This window comes from Staurois parvus, unplaced genomic scaffold (assembly GCF_062004578.1).
Source record: "Staurois parvus isolate SC_StPar_1 unplaced genomic scaffold, SC_StPar_1.0 ptg003512l, whole genome shotgun sequence".
Taxonomy (NCBI): domain Eukaryota; kingdom Metazoa; phylum Chordata; class Amphibia; order Anura; family Ranidae; genus Staurois; species Staurois parvus.
Genome location: NW_028321308.1, coordinates 92,409 through 113,388, shown reverse-complemented (window position 1 = coordinate 113,388; position 20,980 = coordinate 92,409). Strand labels below are relative to the sequence as shown.

General features: G+C 49.1%; 1 protein-coding gene across 1 annotated transcript in view; it reads left to right on the top strand.

Annotated features, from left to right (window-relative positions):
• Positions 1 to 17,027: 17,027 nt before the first annotated feature.
• LOC149427760 (uncharacterized) overlaps positions 17,028 to 20,980 on the top strand; it is a 44,475-nt gene continuing 40,522 nt past the window's right edge. The window contains exon 1 of the mRNA XM_089667693.1: positions 17,028 to 17,154. The gene's annotated coding sequence lies outside the window, so the exon portion shown is untranslated. The remainder of the gene's footprint in view (positions 17,155 to 20,980) is intronic.

Below are 20,980 nucleotides of genomic sequence, written 5' to 3'. Positions count from 1 at the left end.
GGGGGAAACAGCTACTGAAATGGGAGCTGAGCTTTATTAATTAAATTACAATGTGCTAAGGGAATTGGGGGAAACTGGCTAATGAAATTGGGACTGGAATGCACTTTATTTGAGGGGCTGAAATGTACTATATTTGGGAGGGAGATATAACAGATTTGGGCACCCTGGCAGCACCTATATTGTGACATTATACAGTTGCAAGAAAAAGTATGTGAACCCCTTGGGAATACGTGGAGTTTTGCATGAATTGGGCATAAAATGTGCTCTGAACGTCATCTAAATCACAACAATAGAAGAACACAGTCTGCTGAACATAATACTGCACAAACATTAGATGTTGCCATGGTTTGATTGCACATAACATGTAAACATTCTCAGTGCAGGGAGGAAAAAGTATGTGTACCTTTGGACTTAATAACTGGTTGACCCTCCTTTGGCAGCAATACCCTCAACCAAACGTTTCCTGTAGTTGCAGATCAGACCTGCACAACGATCTGGAGTCATTTTGGACCTTTTCCTACTCTCTGGGAATGTCCTCTTGTTATGGGCTGTACATTCCAGAACCTCCTCGAGACCTGGACCAAAAAGATTATCGCCAATAAAGGGTAAGGCACAAAGGTGCAGTTTGAATGCTGAGTTCCCTGCCCAGGTTTTTAACCAAAATGCCCTTTTAGCTGAATTCACTAGGGCAGAGGTTCAAGCCGCTAGCTTAACTGACTTGGCCGAGGCATCCACAAGGAAACCAACTGCTTTAAACAGCAAAGGAAATTATTTCAGGATTTGCTGCCTGGAGGTTCCTGCCGAGAGAAGTGACTGTGTAAGCCAGCATTCCAGATTTCTGGTGACACAGGTAGCCGAGAAAGCTGGCCTAAAGCTGATGGAAGTGGAATTCCAGGCCCTGTGGAGTAAGACTTCATCCCTCTTATCCATAGGGTCTTTCAGAGCCCCCATATCTTCAAATGTTAAGTCTGTCCTTTTAGAGACTTTAGATAAGGGGTGTCTAATTTCTGAACCTTGTTCCATTGCTGGGACCAGTTTTCCTAAAAAGGAAACCTCCTTTTAAGATTACTTGAGAAAAAGGGTTTCCTCTCAGGGCTTTCCCATTCCTGCCTAATGGTATCAACCAGGGAACTATGGACTGGAAAGACATTAGTCTTTCTAGCATACAAACCTTGATACATGAGGTCATGCTTAGATAGGCAAACGTCCTCCTCCTTGATCTCTAAGGTTTCGTAGATAGCTTTAAGGGGGTTGTCCACATCTTCCAGGGGCAATTTGTTCCTGGAACCTCTGGAGGAGCAAACATCACCGTCCTCCTCTTATGAGCCTGAATCTACCCGGGACCTAGGATCCTCCTCCGGGTCCTCCTCCCCTTTTAATGCATCTGCTACCTCCAAACCCACCGATTGGGTCCAAGGATCCAGTGGTGGCTGCATTTTTCCAATAGGGATCTAAAGGATTGAAATGTAGACAACATGTCATCCTTAATGGAGGTGAGCACTTTATGGCAGGCTGTAAATGACTTATCCTTAATTAGGCTAGCCACACAATTGCAGCATAAGGGTTTTTCCCAAGCTGAACCCAATTTAGCTGCACAAACTGCACACTTCTTCTTGGGGGTCTGACTCTGCACCTTGTCCTGGACTTTAACCTACAATAAGCAAGAAAAAAAACAGTACAGAAAATAATCAGCCCAGGGCCCCTCATACAAAACCACTGTGCTGGGGGAGCAAGAAAAGGAAGTGTGCCCACCAGGGTCAGCAAGAGGGATCAGAGTCCCTGAATGAGGAGCCAGTGCCTGAATGACCAGGATATGCCTGAGTACTGTCAGTGCCTTCCATCCATCCCTCTTGTGGTGGCGCCACAGGCTCTGCTGGGTCTGTACACCAGACTGGCTGCCTAACCAGATGCTAGTGCTGCTATGGAGACTGGAACCACGAGTCTCAGGCGCCCGTTGACGACATCACCGCAGCAGGAACTTCTGGTACCTGGACAGCACCCAGAAGTTGCAGCTACCTGCACGCCAGATTGGCAGTCACTCTGCCCCACTGTGCATCAGATGCTGGAGCCCCCCCCGGAAGGAGAATGACAGGCATCAAATGTCCTGGATCCCCCAGGACACACCCGATGGTCATCATCCACTGAGGCATGGAAAAATATCAGGAGCGCAGCCCCACTTCCCCTGAAAGGATCACATCGGGCAGGAGGAAGTAAGACAGACCAGGAGCCACCAGCAAGCTCTAGGGCCCAGGGCTTCGACAATCAGTTCCTTGATGACTGCACCCATCCTTGCAGAGGAAACACTAAAAACTCAGGAGGGAGGCCTGGTGGTCCGCCTTTTATAGTACTGTGCTTACGTGTTTCCTGTCCGAGAGGGAGGAGCTCTGTCTCCGGAAGGATGTCCTGGAGGACGTTTGGAGAAATGAACATTAGAATGACTGAGAGACAAAAGCCAGAAATAGATCAGTGGCTGCATGCACACCTCATTGTTAGGCTGCAGGTAGAGAGGCAGAGATGAGGCAGGATTTATCATGAAATACAAATTAAAGTCTATTATTTTCAAAACAGCCAAGAATATTTCACAAGGTCTGAAAAGTATGTAAGTCATCGAGTTATTCCCCAATTTAAGAAGAAGAGCATAACTGCAGGTAGTAAATGTAAGAGAGGAGTTGCAGATGATACGATGGTGAGTAGTATGTACAGGAGAGGAGTGTGGGGGGGTATGACAGTGATCGGTATGTACAGGAGAGGAGTGTGGAGGTAAGACAGTGATGGGTATGTACAGGAGAGGAGTGTGGGGGGTATGACAGTGATCGGTATGTACAGGAGAGGAGTGTGGAGGTATGACAGTGATGGGTATGTACAGGAGAGGAGTACGGAGGTATGACAGTGATGGGTATGTACAGGAGAGGAGTGTGGGGGGTATGACAGTGATGGGTACGTACAGGAGAGGAGTACGGAGGTATGACAGTGATGGGTATGTACAGGAGAGGAGTACGGAGGTATGACAGTGATGGGTATGTACAGGAGAGGAGTACGGAGGTATGACAGTGATGGGTATGTACAGGAGAGGAGTACGGAGGTATGACAGTGATGGGTATGTACAGGAGAGGAGTACGGAGGTATGATAGTGATGGGTATGTACAGGAAAGGAGTACGGAGGTATGACAGTGATCGGTATGTACAGGAGAGGAGTGTGGGGGGGTATGACAGTGATCGGTATGTACAGGAGAGGAGTGTGGAGGTAAGACAGTGATGGGTATGTACAGGAGAGGAGTACGGAGGTATGACAGTGATGGGTACGTACAGGAGAGGAGTACGGAGGTATGACAGTGATGGGTATGTACAGGAGAGGAGTGTGGGGGGTATGACAGTGATGGGTACGTACAGGAGAGGAGTACGGAGGTATGACAGTGATGGGTACGTACAGGAGAGGAGTACGGAGGTATGACAGTGATGGGTACGTACAGGAGAGGAGTACGGAGGTATGACAGTGATGGGTATGTACAGGAGAGGAGTGTGGGGGGTATGACAGTGATGGGTACGTACAGGAGAGGAGTACGGAGGTATGACAGTGATGGGTATGTACAGGAGAGGAGTACGGAGGTATGACAGTGATCGGTATGTACAGGAGAGGAGTACGGAGGTATGACAGTGATGGGTATGTACAGGAGAGGAGTACAGAGGTATGACAGTGATGGGTATGTACAAGAGAGGAGTACGGAGGTATGACAGTGATGGGTATGTACAGGAGAGGAGTACAGAGGTATGACAGTGATGGGTATGTACAGGAGAGGAGTACGGAGGTATGACAGTGATGGGTATGTACAGGAGAGGAGTACGGAGGTATGACAGTGATGGGTACGTACAGGAGAGGAGTACGGAGGTATGACAGTGATGGGTATGTACAGGAGAGGAGTGTGGGGGGTATGACAGTGATGGGTACGTACAGGAGAGGAGTACGGAGGTATGACAGTGATGGGTATGTACAGGAGAGGAGTACGGAGGTATGACAGTGATGGGTACGTACAGGAGAGGAGTACGGAGGTATGACAGTGATGGGTATGTACAGGAGAGGAGTGTGGGGGGTATGACAGTGATGGGTACGTACAGGAGAGGAGTACGGAGGTATGACAGTGATGGGTATGTACAGGAGAGGAGTACGGAGGTATGACAGTGATGGGTATGTACAGGAGAGGAGTACGGAGGTATGACAGTGATGGGTATGTACAGGAGAGGAGTACGGAGGTATGACAGTGATGGGTATGTACAGGAGAGGAGTACGGAGGTATGACAGTGATGGGTATGTACAGGAGAGGAGTACGGAGGTATGACAGTAATGGGTATGTACAGGAGAGGAGTACGGAGGTATGACAGTGATCGGTATGTACAGGAGAGGAGTACGGAGGTATGACAGTGATGGGTATGTACAGGAGAGGAGTACAGAGGTATGACAGTGATGGGTATGTACAAGAGAGGAGTACGGAGGTATGACAGTGATGGGTATGTACAGGAGAGGAGTACGGAGGTATGACAGTGATGGGTATGTACAGGAGAGGAGTACGGAGGTATGACAGTGATGGGTATGTACAGGAGAGGAGTACGGAGGTATGACAGTGATGGGTATGTACAGGAGAGGAGTACGGAGGTATGACCGTTCCCAGGGAGGAGTATCTCAGGAAGGGTCTATACTCCACCATAACTCTGGTTCTCGGAGTGTCAGGTCCCAGCGGGTTCTCCTGGTGTCTCTCCTGTTATTCTGTCTCGGACACATCAGAGGAACATGGTGGGAGATCGGCCTGAATGTCCTTCCTGGGAGGGAATACCGGAGCCATTCTGAGGCCCATTTAATGGCCGGCAATGAGGAGGAAACCAACACTGAGAAGTACATGCTGAGATATATATAGCACGGGGCAGCACAGTGGCTGAGTGGTTAGCACTTCCTCCTGGCAGTACTCGGGTTGTTGGTTCAAATCCCAACCATGGCACCACCTGCCTGGAGTTTGCATGTTCTCCCTGTGCCTTTGTGGGTTTTCTCCAAGTACTATAGTTTCCTCCCACACTACAAAGACATGCTGGGAGGTGAATTGTCTCCTATGTTGTCCCTAGTATGTGTATGTATGAATGTGAGTTAGGGCCCCTAGATTGTACGCTCCTCGGGGGCGGGGACTGATGGGAATGTACAATATAGATGTAAACTGACGGCGCTATATAAGTACCTGGAATAAATAATAATAATACACCCAGATCATCGATGACGAGGAGGAAGGTTCGGTCACAGATGATTGGTCCGTCTATAGCAGGGACAGGAGCCGGGACCAGGAATAGGAGATCCACCTGACTTACCCGTGTGCTCTGACATGGAGAAGATCCCATGCTGGCCCTATGGTGGCCGTGTGTTCAGGATGGAGACCGATTCTGTTGGACCTTCTTGAAGCTGATCTAAAATGGCTGAGAGGAAGAAAGTGTTCTCAGGACAGGAAGTGACACAGACAGGAAGTGACACCAGACAGGAAGTGACTGCAGACAGATTTATACAGAGGGTGCAGTATGGAGAGCAGACACTAGATGGTGCTGGTACAAAAAAAGCTGAATAGAATAAAACAACAGGGAAAAAACCTGAAAAGCAAAAGATGATGGCGGCTCGTAATCTTCTCATTTAACAGCTTGACGTCATTGTCCCACTCTACATGTTACATCACATCACGTGACTTCCTCAGGAGTTGGCCATCGGACGTACAGCTGCCTATATATACCATTATAATCCTTAATAGACTAATCGGGCGCCATTATGTTGTAGCTTGTCTGTCCTTTATTTGGTGGCCATTTTCCCTTGGTCTAATTTCATTTATATCTCATTTATCACATTACAGTGCAGTGGATTAGATCTCCCTCCTACATTTTCTTGTAGACCACCTGTACCTCCTTTGGTGGCAATTTTTTCCTGGTCTATTATCAATGAAACACAGTTATCACATTACAGTGCAGTGGGTTAGATCTCCCTCCTCCATTTTGTTGTAGCCCACCTGTCCCTCCTCCAGCAGCCATTTTCCCTTAGTCTGATATGGAAGCTGAGGATCTGCCCCCCTTGATGTATCTGCGCATGTGCCAGTTTCAGGCATAAGCAGACGATCAGCGATCTCGCTCTGAGAAAGTGTTAACTCCTTTCATGCTGGATTGCAATTACAGGAGTCGCATCCCTCGGATCACTGCTGCTGACGATCCTGATGTTACAGGAGTCACATCCCTCGGATCACTGCTGCTGACTATCCCGATGTTACAGGAGTCACATCCCTCGGATCACTGCTGCTGACGATCCCGATATTACAGGAGTCACATCCCTCGGATCACTGCTGCTGACGATCCTGATGTTACAGGAGTCACATCCCTCGGATCACTGCTGCTGACGATCCCGATGTTACAGGAGTCGCATCCCTCGGATCACTGCTGCTGACGATCCCGATATTACAGGAGTCACATCCCTCGGATCACTGCTGCTGACGATCCTGATGTTACAGGAGTCACATCCCTCGGATCACTGCTGCTGACGATCCCGATATTACAGGAGTGGCATCCCTCGGATCACTGCTGCTGACGATCCTGATATTACAGGAGTCGCATCCCTCGGATCACTGCTGCTGACGATCCTGATGTTACAGGAGTCGCATCCCTCGGATCACTGCTGCTGACGATCCTGATATTACAGGAATCATATCCCTCGGATCACTGCTGCTGATGATCCTGATATTACAGGAGTCACATCCCTCGGATCACTGCTGCTGACGATCCTGATATTACAGGAGTCACATCCCTCGGATCACTGCTGCTGACGATCCCGATATTACAGGAGTCACATCCCTCGGATCACTGCTGCTGACGATCCTGATGTCGCCAAGCTGCTTGGGGGGTGACATGGCAAGTACAGTCACATGTGGGGGGATCAGTGATATTGGGGGGCCATAACATGTTTTGGTGGTGCAGTTACACGTGGGTGCCAGTCACATGGGGGTGGGGATTTGCAGCAAGGGAGACTGAGCTTATTGCTAGGGGGGATGTTTGCGTCAATGGGGGGCAGATCTTCACGGGGTACTGATCCTTGGGTGAGGGGGGGGTAATGACAAGGGGTGCAGATCTTCATGGGGGACTGATCTTGCTGGGGGGGAATGACAAGGGGGGCAGATCTTCACGGGGGACTGATCTTGCTGGAGGGAGTGACAAGGGGGGCACATCTTCACGGGGGACTGATCTTGCTGGGGGGAAATGACAAGGGGGGCACATCTACATGGGGGACTGATCTTTCTGGGGGGGAATGACAAGGGGGGCACATGTACACAATATATAACATTTGCACGCTACGCCATTCATATGGGTACACGGATGTCAGTGCAGTTGCAGTTCTGTCACTTGATGGTGTTACTTTGGTAGGGGTGCTGTTTATGGCAGAAGGGGCGGAAGTCTGTCAATAATTGTTTGTGGTAGTTTTGTTGTGGATGTCTGTGGTTGGTAGGTCGTGTTACAGCATTTTAGGGGTCACAATTGGCACCCCGATATTTCAGTGGCTACAATTTCACATTCTGCAGTATCATGAATTAAAGTGATACATTATTTCATGGCCTCTATGATTATCAGAGGATACCGGGCACTTCTACCCCCTTCCTGCCTACCGGGCACTTCTACCCCCTTCCTGCCTACAGGGCGCTTCTACCCCCTTCCTAACTACCGGGCACTTCTACCCCCTTCCTAACTACCGGGCACTTCTACCCCCTTCCTGCCTACAGGGCACTTCTACCCCCTTCCTGCCTACAGGGCACTTCTACCCCCTTCCTGCCCACCGGGCACTTCTACCCCCTTCCTGCCCGCAGGGCACTTCTACCCCCTTCCCGCCCACAGGGCACTTCTACCCCCTTCCCGCCCACAGGGCGCTTCTACCCCCTTCCCGCCCACAGGGCGCTTCTACCCCCTTCCCGCCTACTGGGCGCTTCTAACCCCTTCCCGCCTACCGGGCGCTTCTACCCCCTTCCCGCCTACAGGGCACTTCTACCCCCTTCCCGCCTACAGGGCACTTCTACCCCCTTCCCGCCTACAGGACACTTCTACCCCCTTCCCGCCTACAGGACACTTCTACCCCCTTCCTGCCTACAGGACACTTCTACCCCCTTCCTGCCTACAGGACACTTCTACCCCCTTCCTGCCTACAGGGCACTTCTACTCCCTTCCTGCCTTCAGGGCACTTCTACTCCCTTCCTGCCCACAGGACACTTCTACCCCCTTCCTTCCTACAGGACACTTCTACCCCCTTCCTGCCCACCGGGCACTTCTACTCCCTTCCTGCCTACAGGACACTTCTATCTCTTTCCTGCCCACCGGACACTTCTACCCCCCTCCTGCCCCCGACAATTTTCAGCTTCTACCCCCTTCCTGCCTACCGGGCACTTCTACCCCCTTCCTGCCTACAAGGCACTTCTACCCCCTTCCTGTCTACCAGACACTTCTACCCCCTCCCTGCCTACAGGACACTTCTACCCCCTTCCTGCCTACCGGGCACTTCTACCCCCTCCGTGCCTACAGGACACTTCTACCCCCTCCCTGCCCACCGGGCACTTCTACCCCCTTCCTGCCTACAGGTCACTTCTACCCCCTCCCTGCCTACAGGGCACTTCTACCCCCTTCCTGCCTATAGGGCACTTCTACTCCCTTCCTGCCTACAGGGACACTTCTACCCCCTTCCTGCCTACAGGACACTTCTACCCCCTTCCTGCCTACAGGGCACTTCTACCCCTTCCTGCCTACAGGACACTTCTACCCCCTTCCTGCCTACAGGACACTTCTACCCCCTTCCTGCCTACAGGGCACTTCTACCCCTTCCTGCCTACAGGACACTTCTACCCCCTTCCTGCCTACAGGACACTTCTACCCCCTTCCTGCCTACAGGGCACTTCTACCCCCTTCCTGCCTACAGGGCACTTCTACCCCCTTCCTGCCTACAGGACACTTCTACCCCCTTCCTGCCTACAAGGCACTTCTACCCCCTTCCTGCCTTCAGGGCACTTCTACTCCCTTCCTGCCTTCAGGGCACTTCTACCCCTTCCTGCCCACAGGACACTTCTACCCCCTTCCTGCCTACAGGACACTTCTACCCCCTTCCTGCCTACAGGGCACTTCTACCCCCCTCCTGCCCCCGACAATTTTCAGCTTTATGCGCTGTCGCACTTTCAATTACAATTGGTTGTTCATGCAGAACTGTACCCATCTGAAGTTTTATCATTTTTTGTCCCAAATACAACTTTCTTTTCGTGGTATGTACTCTCCACTGTGTGTTTAACTGTTTTCTCTATAATCAATAATAGTGCCCCCGAAACATTTCTATGTTTCTATTAAAACATTGTGAAAACTGGTAATTTTTCTCCTTCACTGATGTGTGTTGATGATGCGGCACTGATAGGCATCACTTATGGGCAATGATAGGCGGCACTGATAGTCAGCACTGAAGGGCACTCATAGACAGCACTAATGAGATGGCGCGGATAGGCGGCACTGCTAGGCGGCATTGACTGGTGTCACTGACTGGGGCTACTGCTGGGCAAGGAGTGGCAGAACTACTGGGCTGCACTGATGAGCATTGGTGGGTGGCACTGATGGGCACAGGTTGGTGACAAAGGTGGGTGGCATTGTCTCATCAATGTTCATTTCATATAGTACTATGTTACCAGGGGCAAACTGACAACTCATGGGGCCCCCGGGCAATAGGGGACCATGGGGCCATTGTGTCCTTGGCCAAACTCCAAAATAGACTATGAAAAAGGTACCAGGGGCATCTCATGGGACCCCATACTGACCCGGGCCCTCGGGCACTGGCCGAGTTTCCAAATGGTGATTTGGCCCCTGCATGTGACATTAATGTAGTTTATAAATGACACAATGGTAAAGAGAAATGTTTACTTGGGATTGCAATGAGAAGTATTCTGATAGAAAAACATTTTGTCTTTTTTTTTGAAGAGGTGAAATTAGCAGATGGCAGCTGTTGATCTTATGACAAGGTGTTGCTTTCTGCAGACATATGTATGATAATGACCTCATCAGCAGCCTTTCCCCTAGTGTTACCTCATCTTCATGACATCATCTCTGTAAACAAACATGTCGTTATTGGACCTGAATTGGCTGTTAATGCGGTGGGACGTGTTTTATGAACCTGATGTAGAAATGTGACCATATGGGATACAATGCTATGTAATACAGAACACATATTATTAGGGAATACAGAAGCAAACCTTGTCATTGGCATACAATCTGTAAGATGGTTGCACCACATACTTGAGGGGATGATAAAAACATTGGAAGACAAATGTCCAATCTAGGGCCGTCTATACGGAAAAAGAGGCGACATAATTGTGTCATGTATGGCCATCCGAACTTAGCACAAATACAACACAAACAAGAAACATTTGTAAAACCCTTTTTTTTGGTTGATGGGGATATTTGATGACATGACCCGTGTGCTGGCTGTGTTTACACACATGATGATGAAGAATTCCGTGTTCCATCCCAATGAGGAAATCCTATAAAAGACAAGTGTGATGCGGTGGCTGCACAGACAAAGCTGCAGATTCCAATGTGACATCCATACAAGTGCACAGCTTGACATGCATAGAAGGTTAGACGGTGGCCATGATTTCACTACAACACAAATATGTCAGCTTGCCCCGTGTCAATGACAACATGTCATATTAGCATTGCTTTTGGCACGGGAAGGGGGGAGGTGTTAGGTACAGGACCTAAATGCCACATGGATATAATATGTGACTTCAGGCGGGGGTGTATTTATCACAAGGCATTTGCCTTAGGGGGTATTTTTCAGGGGGGCAGCGTCGCCCTACAAAAGGGCTAATATTACTCTGCTTCACCCACTGCACATCAACTGAAATCTCAGAACAGGAGGTCAATGCAGGGGCATATTTACCACAAGGCAGACAAGGCATTTGCCCAGGGAAGCATGTTTCAGGGTGGCTTAGGAAATGTTTAGGGGTGCAGCGCCCCCACCCAAAAGAAGGGACACACACAGCATGGGGACCAGGTGGGAGATGCTTGATGGGGTATGCAGAACATGACTCTTGTTCCCAGTGGTGTCCAGAGTCATGAAGGTGAGTGTCTTCTCTGTTCCCAGTGATGTCCAGAGTCGTGAAGGTGAGTGTCTTCTCTGTTCCCAGTGATTTCCAGAGTCGTGAAGGTGAGTGTCTTCTCTGTTGCAAGGGTGGTGAGTGGTGTTGCCAGTGTATGGGGAGTGGTGGTAGTGGAGGGCTCTCTCGGGTAGGGGTGGGGTCCTGTTGTTCAATGTCAGGCTCTCTTTGTGGTTGAAGGGGGGGGGGGGTCAGTGTCTCTCTGGTTGTGGGGGGAGGGGGGTTTGAGCCAATGTTTGGTTGCCACGGCAGCCTGCACCCTAAATGCATGACATAAAACAGGACATGTCAGTGAGGGGATAAAGAATTACACAGGATAACAGATAGCAGATGGAATTGATGATCTTGTAGGACAACATTGAAGGGTGAGCACAACGTTCCTAACATGTTACATGTTTAAATGTTGCAAAAAAATGAGTTCAATTTAAATGAAAAGATAATGACAAGAGTCAGCACACAAGATCAGCACTCCACCAGTCAGAGGATGACCCTGTACTACACGGGGGACATTTATTAATAATAATAATAATAATAATAATATGTTTCTTCCACATTCACTTGTAACCCCTTCCCTACCGGCACTTGTACCTCCTTCCCTACCGGCACTTGTACCTCCTTCCCTACCGGCACTTGTACCTCCTTCCCTACCGGCACTTATACCTCCTTCCCTACCGGCACTTGTACCTCCTTCCCTACCGGCACTTGTACCTCCTTCCCTACCGGCACTTATACCTCCTTCCCTACCGGCACTTATACCTCCTTCCCTACCGGAACTTATACCTCCTTCCCTACCGGGCACTTATACCTCCTTCCCTACCGGGCACTTATACCTCCTTCCCTACCGGGCACTTGTACCTCCTTCCCTACCGGGCACTTGTACCTCCTTCCCTACCGGGCACTTGTACCTCCTTCCCTACCGGCACTTGTACCTCCTTCCCTACCGGCACTTGTACCTCCTTCCCTACCGGGCACTTGTACCTCCTTCCCTACCAGCACTTGTACCTCCTTCCCTACCGGGCACTTATACCTCCTTCCCTACCGGGCACTTGTACCTCCTTCCCTACCGGGCACTTATACCTCCTTCCCTACCGGGCACTTGTACCTCCTTCCCTACCGGGCACTTGTACCTCCTTCCCTACCGGGCACTTGTACCTCCTTCCCTACCGGCACTTGTACCTCCTTCCCTACCGGGCACTTATACCTCCTTCCCTACCGGCACTTGTACCTCCTTCCCTACCGGCACTTATACCTCCTTCCCTACCGGGCACTTGTACCTCCTTCCCTACCGGCACTTATACCTCCTTCCCTACCGGGCACTTATACCTCCTTCTTTACCGGCCAATTTTCAGCTTTCAGCGCTGTTGCACTTTGAATGACAATTGCGCGGTCATGCAAGATTGTACCCATATGAAATTGTTATCTTTTTCTCACAAATAGAGCTTTCTTTTGGTGGTATTTAAGCACTGCTGGGCACTTTACTTTTTGCAATATAAAAAAAGAAAGTGCAAAAAAAAAAAAAAAATTGCTTTGTTTCTATTATAAATTTTTTTAAAAAAGGTAATTTTTCTCCGTCAATGAAGTACGTTGATGAGGCAGCACTGATCGGCGGCACTGATAGACAGCACTGATAGGCAGCACTGATGGGCACTGATAGGCAGCAGTGATGGGCACTGATAGACAGCACTGATAGGCAGCACTGATGGGCACTGATAGGCAGCAGTGATGGGCACTGATAGACAGCACTGATAGGCAGCACTGATGGGCACAGATAGACAGCACTGATGGGCACTGATAGACAGCACTGATGGGCACTGATAGGCAGCACTGATGGGCACTGATAAGCAGCACTCAATGGCACTGATAGGCAGCACTAATGAGGTAGCACAGATAGGCAGCACTGATAATGGGTACTGATAGGTGGCACTGACTGGCATCACTGCTGGGCGCTGACTGGCGCAACCGCTGGGCTGCACTGGTGGACACAGGTGGGTGGCACTGGTGGGCACAGGTGGGTGGCACTGGTGGGCACAGGTGGGTGGCACAGGTGGGTACACTGCTGGGCACAGGTGGCTGACACAGGTGGGTGTACAGATTGGTGCAGTGCTAGGCACAGGTGGGCGTAACTGGTGGGTGGCACTGCTGGGCACTGATCATCACTGGCCTAATGATCGGTGCCGATCCCCGCTCTGACAACTGCCGGTTCTCGTCAGTACTTTCCTGGTGCTCTGACAGCGTGAGGAAAGAGAACCTGCAATGGCATTTCCCGGTGATCAGTGTGTCATTGGACACGGCTGATCAGGTGCTGAAATCCAGGCATAATTGGCCTTTTAACACATTACGTGATCAGCCGTGTACGTAGAACACAGCGATCACGGAGATCGCCGGGTGTGCGGACCAGGGGGCGCCCAGGAGAGCGCGTTCTGGGAGGACGTCATATGATGTCCACCCAGAACTGGCCGGACGCAGTGTAGCCGTCATTCGGATATCTGCTGTTGGCAATTAGTTAATCAAAAATGTTTCACAAAAGAAAAAAAAAAGAATCTAATTTCCATACAGATATCATTTGGGCATTTTAGAGCCTCGAGAAAAAGAAGACAAGAGTTCATCATGACTGAAGAATGATCAGATATATTGTATATAACATAGTTATAGACTGTATTGTTCCCCCCAACCAATTAATAACACATAGAAAATGTTTTTTTTTTTTTAAAGACATGTCGGATGATCCATTATTGCCTACATTCATCTAAAGAAATAGGATTTTATTGGAGTAGAAAGTATTTTTTAATTTTACATATTTCCAGTCTTTTCAAAAGCTATATGAAAGTTTAATTTTCTTTTGAAACTAAGAAAAAAAATGATACTTAACTTCCTATGGAGACACCCAAGCAGGTGCATTGGCAAGATGATGGTCCATGTGTCCATTCACACACAGGCCACGGCTTGGCCACGCCTCCTCTTACTTCATTACATGACTGCCTGTGATTTACAGCAGTGGGAGCCAATGACAAGGCAGAGAAAAGGGACAGCCAAGGCTGTTGTGGCCATTCATTGATATCAATGGGGATCAAGTAAATATTGTGGGGGGGTTGGCGGGGATGGGTGTGCTGCAGCATACATGTTTTTGTAATGCATGCATACAATGCATGAAGCTGAAAGAACTTAAGCCTTTAAAATCAATTTATCATGGAAAATAAACAGTGGTGATGCAAAATAATACAAAGTAAATAAATAATAAAAATAATATTTATATATATATTGGTAATCAAATTCAATTGTATTACAATATTACATGACTCTGCAATGGCCAGTTAAAGTAGCGCTGTAATGAATAGCTAGAAAGGCTGTCATCATGGAGGTAAAACCTTGCAGACAACAAGTGGATAAGCACAACATAAATGTAATTATCAGCCATAACAATGTTGATACATACAAAACATGACTTGATAGTAGGATACAATAGGCCATGGCCCTTTTATTGGTGAAACAAAAAACATTTGATTTCAAAAAATGTTAGAAAATATATTTTAAATCATATAAAAAATAAAAAAAAAACACATTAAAAAATAAATGAATGCTTGAATACTGCTATAACAACAATAGTCCATTCATTTATTTTTTCTCACTGTTGGCCAGGGGTGGACTAACCACTCATGGGGCCCCTGTGTCCTTGCCCAAACAAAAAAGCCTATGAAAAAGGTACCAGGGGCATCTCATGGGGCCCCCTACTGTCCCCTGGCCCTGGGGCAGTGCCCGAGTTTAAAAATGGTCAGTCTATTCCTGCTATTGACCAGAGGAAGTAGGCTACACTATTGCAAGGTGAGACACTGATGCCTGAAAACAGATGAAGGAGATGAATTATCCAGACGTCACAGGAGCAGAATTCTGGAAAGGTGATCTGGATACACCATTATCAGCCAAGTTCTCTATCCACATCAATAAGTACACGTCCTGTCACAGACCTGCACAGCGCTTGATGTCTAGGAGACTGAAGACTTCATTGCCTGTGGCCAACAAATTACTTGATCCTTCTGTGGTTACAGGTGTCCCGGCAAAACTGCAGAGGAGGAAACAGATTGCCAAACTGTCATACGATGTGTCTGCTAAAGACTTACCTGAACTAAGCATTGGAGAGCCAATCCGTATGAAGCCGCTTCCAGGTGACAGGACCGGTCACTGGAGACTGGGTTCCTGTGTTCAGAGGGTTGCTCCTCGATCATATCTTGTGGATGTAGAAGGCAGTCTTTACCGCCGCAATCGAGTGGACCTGTGAAGGGCAGAACGATTCACCGCACAAGCCTATGAGCATCCTGCACGTGATCCTCCTGAGGTGCTCAATGCCCCGAGTCCTACTGGACCATATACTCAAAGCAGAGAGAACTCCGCTGTCATATCGGGATACAATGAGGATGACATAATGCAGCCACATATCCCGACAAGTTCTTCTCTGCCAAACACACCAGCCAGGAAAGAGGGTCGCTCCTTATCAACACCTTCTGGAGCTGAACGGATTTCCCCAGGAAAATCCCTGTGGCCTTGCGTAGTGGTCGAGTTTCCAGACCACCAGATAGACTCAATCTGTAGTGTATCTACCAGTCACACAGCATGCCATGTTCAAGACTGTTTAGGATCTGTTTTAGTTTCATTGTTTACAAGGTTTGAATGGAATGTAAAAAAGGGAGACGTTATAGAGTCATTGTACAAATCCTGTGACCCGACTTGTATCCGGGAATATTGCATGGCCTTATACTTCCTGCTTCCTGTTCTATGCTGACCTGGATGCAGTTCTGTTGTACAACATGATTCCTCACACCAGCAGCTTGTGTTGTCTTCATTCCTGTACATGAAACAGGTACTGTCCGTGTATTAGGGGGACCAATGACACCTTGGCTAGTATTGTAGATGAATCTGGGGGCGTCGGGGGCAATCTTCTTATGTTTATGGCCCTTTAGGGCAGATGTGATTTCTATGTATTTTATGGGAGATTTTCTCTGTATATTGGGAGTTTCCATCTTGTTGTATCATGAATGTAGTATGGAAGATGAGTCCTATGTACTAGGAATGGTCATTGGAAGGACAGAATAGGAGCCACATGATTGGCTGGCCAACCCCGTGACAGAATAGACTAGTGGGTGACATTGATTGAGATCTGCCCGCTGTGTGTATACAATCACCCGGCTAATGTCTAATATCAGGGGACAAAATGTGCCAGCATTTCTATCAGACTAAGGGAAAATGGCCGCCGGAGGAGGGACAGGACGGCTACAACAAAATGGAGGACGAAGATCTAATCCACTGCACTGTAATGGGATAAATGTAAATTGATACTAGACCAAGGGAAAATGGCTGCCGGAGGAGGGACGTGCAGGCTGCAAAAAATGGAGGACGAATATCTAATCCTCTGCACTGTAATGGGATAAATGTAAATTGATACTAGACCAAGGGAAAATGGCCGCCAAATAAGGGACAGACAGGCTACAACATAATGGCGCCCGATTGGTATATTAAGGATTATAATGGTATATATAGGCAGCTGTACGTCGGATGGCCAACTCCTGAGGAAGTCACGTGATGTGATGTAACCTGTAGAGTGGGACAATGACCTCAAGCTGCTAAATAGGAAGTTTACGAGCCGCCATCGTCATTAACATTTCAGGTTTTTTCCCTGTTGTTTTTTACTATTCAGATTTTGTTGGATCAGATCCATCTAGTGTCTGCTCTCCATACTGCAGCCTCTGTATAAATCTGTCCGCAGTCACTTCCTGTTTTGTGTCACTTCCTGTCTGGAGTCACTTCCTGTTTTGTGTCACTTCCTGTCTGGTGTCACTTCCTCTCTGTGTCACTTCCTGTACCTGGAAAACTTTCTTCCTTTCAGCCATTTTAGATCTGCTTCCAGAGGATCCAACAGAATCGGTCTCCATCCTGAACACACGGCCACCATAGGGCCAGCATGGGATCTTCTCCATGTCGGAGCACACGGGTAAGTCAGGTGGATCTCCTATTCCTGGTCCCGGCTCCTGTCCCTGCTATAGACAGACCAATCATCTGTGACCGAACCTTCCTCCTCGTCATCGATGATCTGGGTGTATTATTATTATTTATTCCAGGTACTTATATAGCGCCGTCAGTTTACATCTATATTGTACATTCCCATCAGTCCCCGCCCCTGAGTTCCCGGAGGAAACCCACACAGGCACAGGGAGAACATGCAAACTCCAGGCAGGTGGTGCCATGGTTAGGATTTGAACCAACAACCCGAGTTCTGCCAGGTGGAAGTGCTAACCACTCAGCCACTGTGCTGCCCCGTGCTGTATATATCTCAGCATCTACTTCTCAGTGTTGGTTTCCTCCTCATTGCCGGCCATTAAATGGGCCTCAGAATGGCTCCGGTATTCCCTCCTAGGAAGGACATTCAGGCCGATCTCCCACCATGTTCCTCTGATGTGTCCGAGACAGAATAACAGGAGAGACACCAGGAGAACCCGCTGGGACCTGACACTCCGAGAACCAGCGTTATGATGGAGTATAGTCCCTTCCTGAGATACTCCTCCCTGGGAACGTCATACCTCCGTACTCCTTTCCTGTACATACCCATCACTGTCATACCTCCGTACTCCTCTCTTGTACATACCCATCACTGTAATACCTCCGTACTCCTCTCTTGTACATACCCATCACTGTCATACCTCCGTACTCCTCTCCTGTACATACCGATCACTGTCACACCTCCGTACTCCTCTCCTGTACATACCCATCACTGTCACACCTCCGTACTCCTCTCCTGTACATACCCATCACTGTCACACCTCCACACTCCTCTCCTGTACATACCCATCACGGTCACACCTCCGTACTCCTCTCCTGTACATACCCATCACTGTCATACCTCTGTACTCCTCTCCCGTACATACCGATCACTGTCATACCTCCGTACTCCTCTCCCGTACATACCCATCACTGTCATACCTCCGTACTCCTCTCCCGTACATACCCATCACTGTCATACCTCCGTACTCCTCTCCCGTACATACCCATCACTGTCATACCTCCGTACTCCTCTCCCGTACATACCCATCACTGTCATACCTCCGTACTCCTCTCCCGTACATACCCATCACTGTCATACCTCCGTACTCCTCTCCCGTACATACCCATCACTGTCATACCTCCGTACTCCTCTCCCGTACATACCCATCACTGTCATACCTCCGTACTCCTCTCCCGTACATACCCATCACTGTCATACCCCCGTACTCCTCTCCCGTACATACCCATCACTGTCATACCCCCGTACTCCTCTCCCGTACATACCCATCACTGTCATACCCCCCACACTCCTCTCCCGTACATACCCATCACTGTCATACCCCCCACACTCCTCTCCCGTACATACCCATCACTGTCATACCCCCCACACTCCTCTCCCGTACATACCCATCACTGTCATACCCCCCACACTCCTCTCCCGTACATACCGATCACTGTCATACCTCCGTACTCCTCTCCCGTACATACCCATCACTGTCATACCTCCACACTCCTCTCCTGTACATACTACCCACCATCGTATCATCTGCAACTCCTCTCTTACATTTACTACCTGCAGTTATGCTCTTCTTCTTAAATTGGGGAATAACTCGATGACTTACATACTTTTCAGACCTTGTGAAATATTCTTGGCTGTTTTGAAAATAATACACTTTAATTTGTATTTCATGAGAAATCCTGCCTCATCTCTGCCTCTCTACCTGCAGCCTAACAATGAGGTGTGCATGCAGCCACTGATCTATTTCTGGCTTTTGTCTCTCAGACATTCTAATGTTCATTTCTCCAAACGTCCTCCAGGACATCCCTCCTGAGACAGAGCTCCTCCCTCTGGGACAGGAAACACGTAAGCACAGTACTATAAAAGGCGGACCACCAGGCCTCCCTCCTGAGTTTTTAGTGTTTCCTCTGCAAGGATGGGTGCAGTCATCAAGGAACTGATTGTTTGGAAGTCCTTGGCCCTAGAGGTTGCTGGTGGATCCTGGTCTGGATTACTTCCTCCTGCCCGACGCAATCCCTACAGGGGAAGTGGGGCTGCGCTCCTGATGTCCTTCCATGCCTCAGTGGATGATAACCATCATCGGGGGTGTCCAGAGTGCTCCAGGACCTTTGATGCCTGTCGTTCTCCTTCCCGTGTGGGGGGGCTCCAGCATCCGATGCACATTGGGGCAGAGTGACTGCCAAGCAGGCGTGCAAGTAGCCCCAACTTCTGGGTGCTTCCCAGGAACCGGAAGTTCCGGCCGTGGTGACATCAGCGACGGGCGCCGGAGACTCGTGGTTCCAGTCTCCATATTAGCACTGGCAGCCAGTCTGGAGTACAGACAAAGCAGAGCCTGTGGCTCCACACCAAGAGGGACATATGGAAGGCGCTGGCACTTCTCAGGCATACCCTGGTCCTTCAAGCACTGGCTCCTCTAAGGTAAGCTTGGGGACTCTGATCCCTCTTGCTGACCCTGGTGGGCACACTTCCTTTTCCTGCTTCCCCAGCACAGTGTTTTTTGTATGAGGGGCCCTGTGCTGATTATTTTCTGTATTGTATCTTTTCTTGCTTATTGTATGTTAAAGTCCAGGACAAGGTGCAGAGTCAGACCCCCAAGAAGAAGTGTGCAGTTTGTGCAGCTAAATTGGGTTCAGCTTGGGAAAAACCCTTATGCTGCAATTGTGTGGCTAGCCTACTTAAGGATAAGTCATTTACAGCGTGCCATAAAGTGCTCACCTCCATTAAGGATGACATGTTGTCTACATTTCAATCCTTTTATTATTATTATTAGTATTATTATTATACAGTATTTATAAAGCGCCAACAGTTCGCTCAGCGCTGTACATTACAATGGGAGACAGTACATGAGACAGTACAATAACAATACAATGTGATACACGAGGGGTGCGAGGGCCCTGCTCCTTGGAGCTTTCAATCTAGGAGGGAGGGGATAGTGGTATGGGAGGAAAAGCTGTGGGTTGGAGTGGTAGGAGGAGTGGAGGATATTGGCAGTTAGCAGGGGGTGGGGTAGGCTTCCCTGAAGAGATGGGTTTTTAGGGTGCGCCTAAAGGAGAGGAGAGTGGGTGATAGTCTGATGGATTGGGGTAGGGAGTTCCAGAGGATGGGTGATGTCCTGGAGGCGAGCATGGGAGGAGGAGATCAGGGAACTAGAGAGAAGGAGGTCTTGTGAGGAGCGAAACATATCTTTTGGGTGATAGATGGATATTAGGTCGGTGATGTAGTTTGGGGCAGTATGGTGCACAGCTTTGTATGTCAGTGTTAGCATTCTGAATTTGATCCGTTGGGCAATCAGAAGCCAGTGGAGGGGGTGGCAGAAGCGGAGCGGTTGGTGAGGTGGATGAGTCTGGCTGCCTTATTCAGGATTGACTGAAGCGGGGATAGCCTGTTAAGAGGCAGGCCAGTGAGGAGGGAGTTGCAGCAATCGAGTCGTGATAGGATGAGGGAGTGGATGAGCTGTTTAGTGGTTTCTGGGGTTAGGAACGTGCAGATTTTGGCGATGTTGCAGAGGTGGAGTCTGCATGAGTTTGTTAGCGATTGGACTTGGGGCTGGAAGGATAGATTGGAGTCTAGTATGACACCAAGTACTCTGGCTTGCGGGGTGGGCTTGATGGTGGCATGGTTGGACGTGATGGAGAAGTCAGTGGGGGGGTGTGTGCGGGCTGGGGGAAAGACTAGGAGCTCGGTTTTGGAGAGGTTCAGTTTAAGGAAGTGGAGTGACATCCAATCTGATATGTCGTTCAGTAGGCTGGTGATTCGGGCG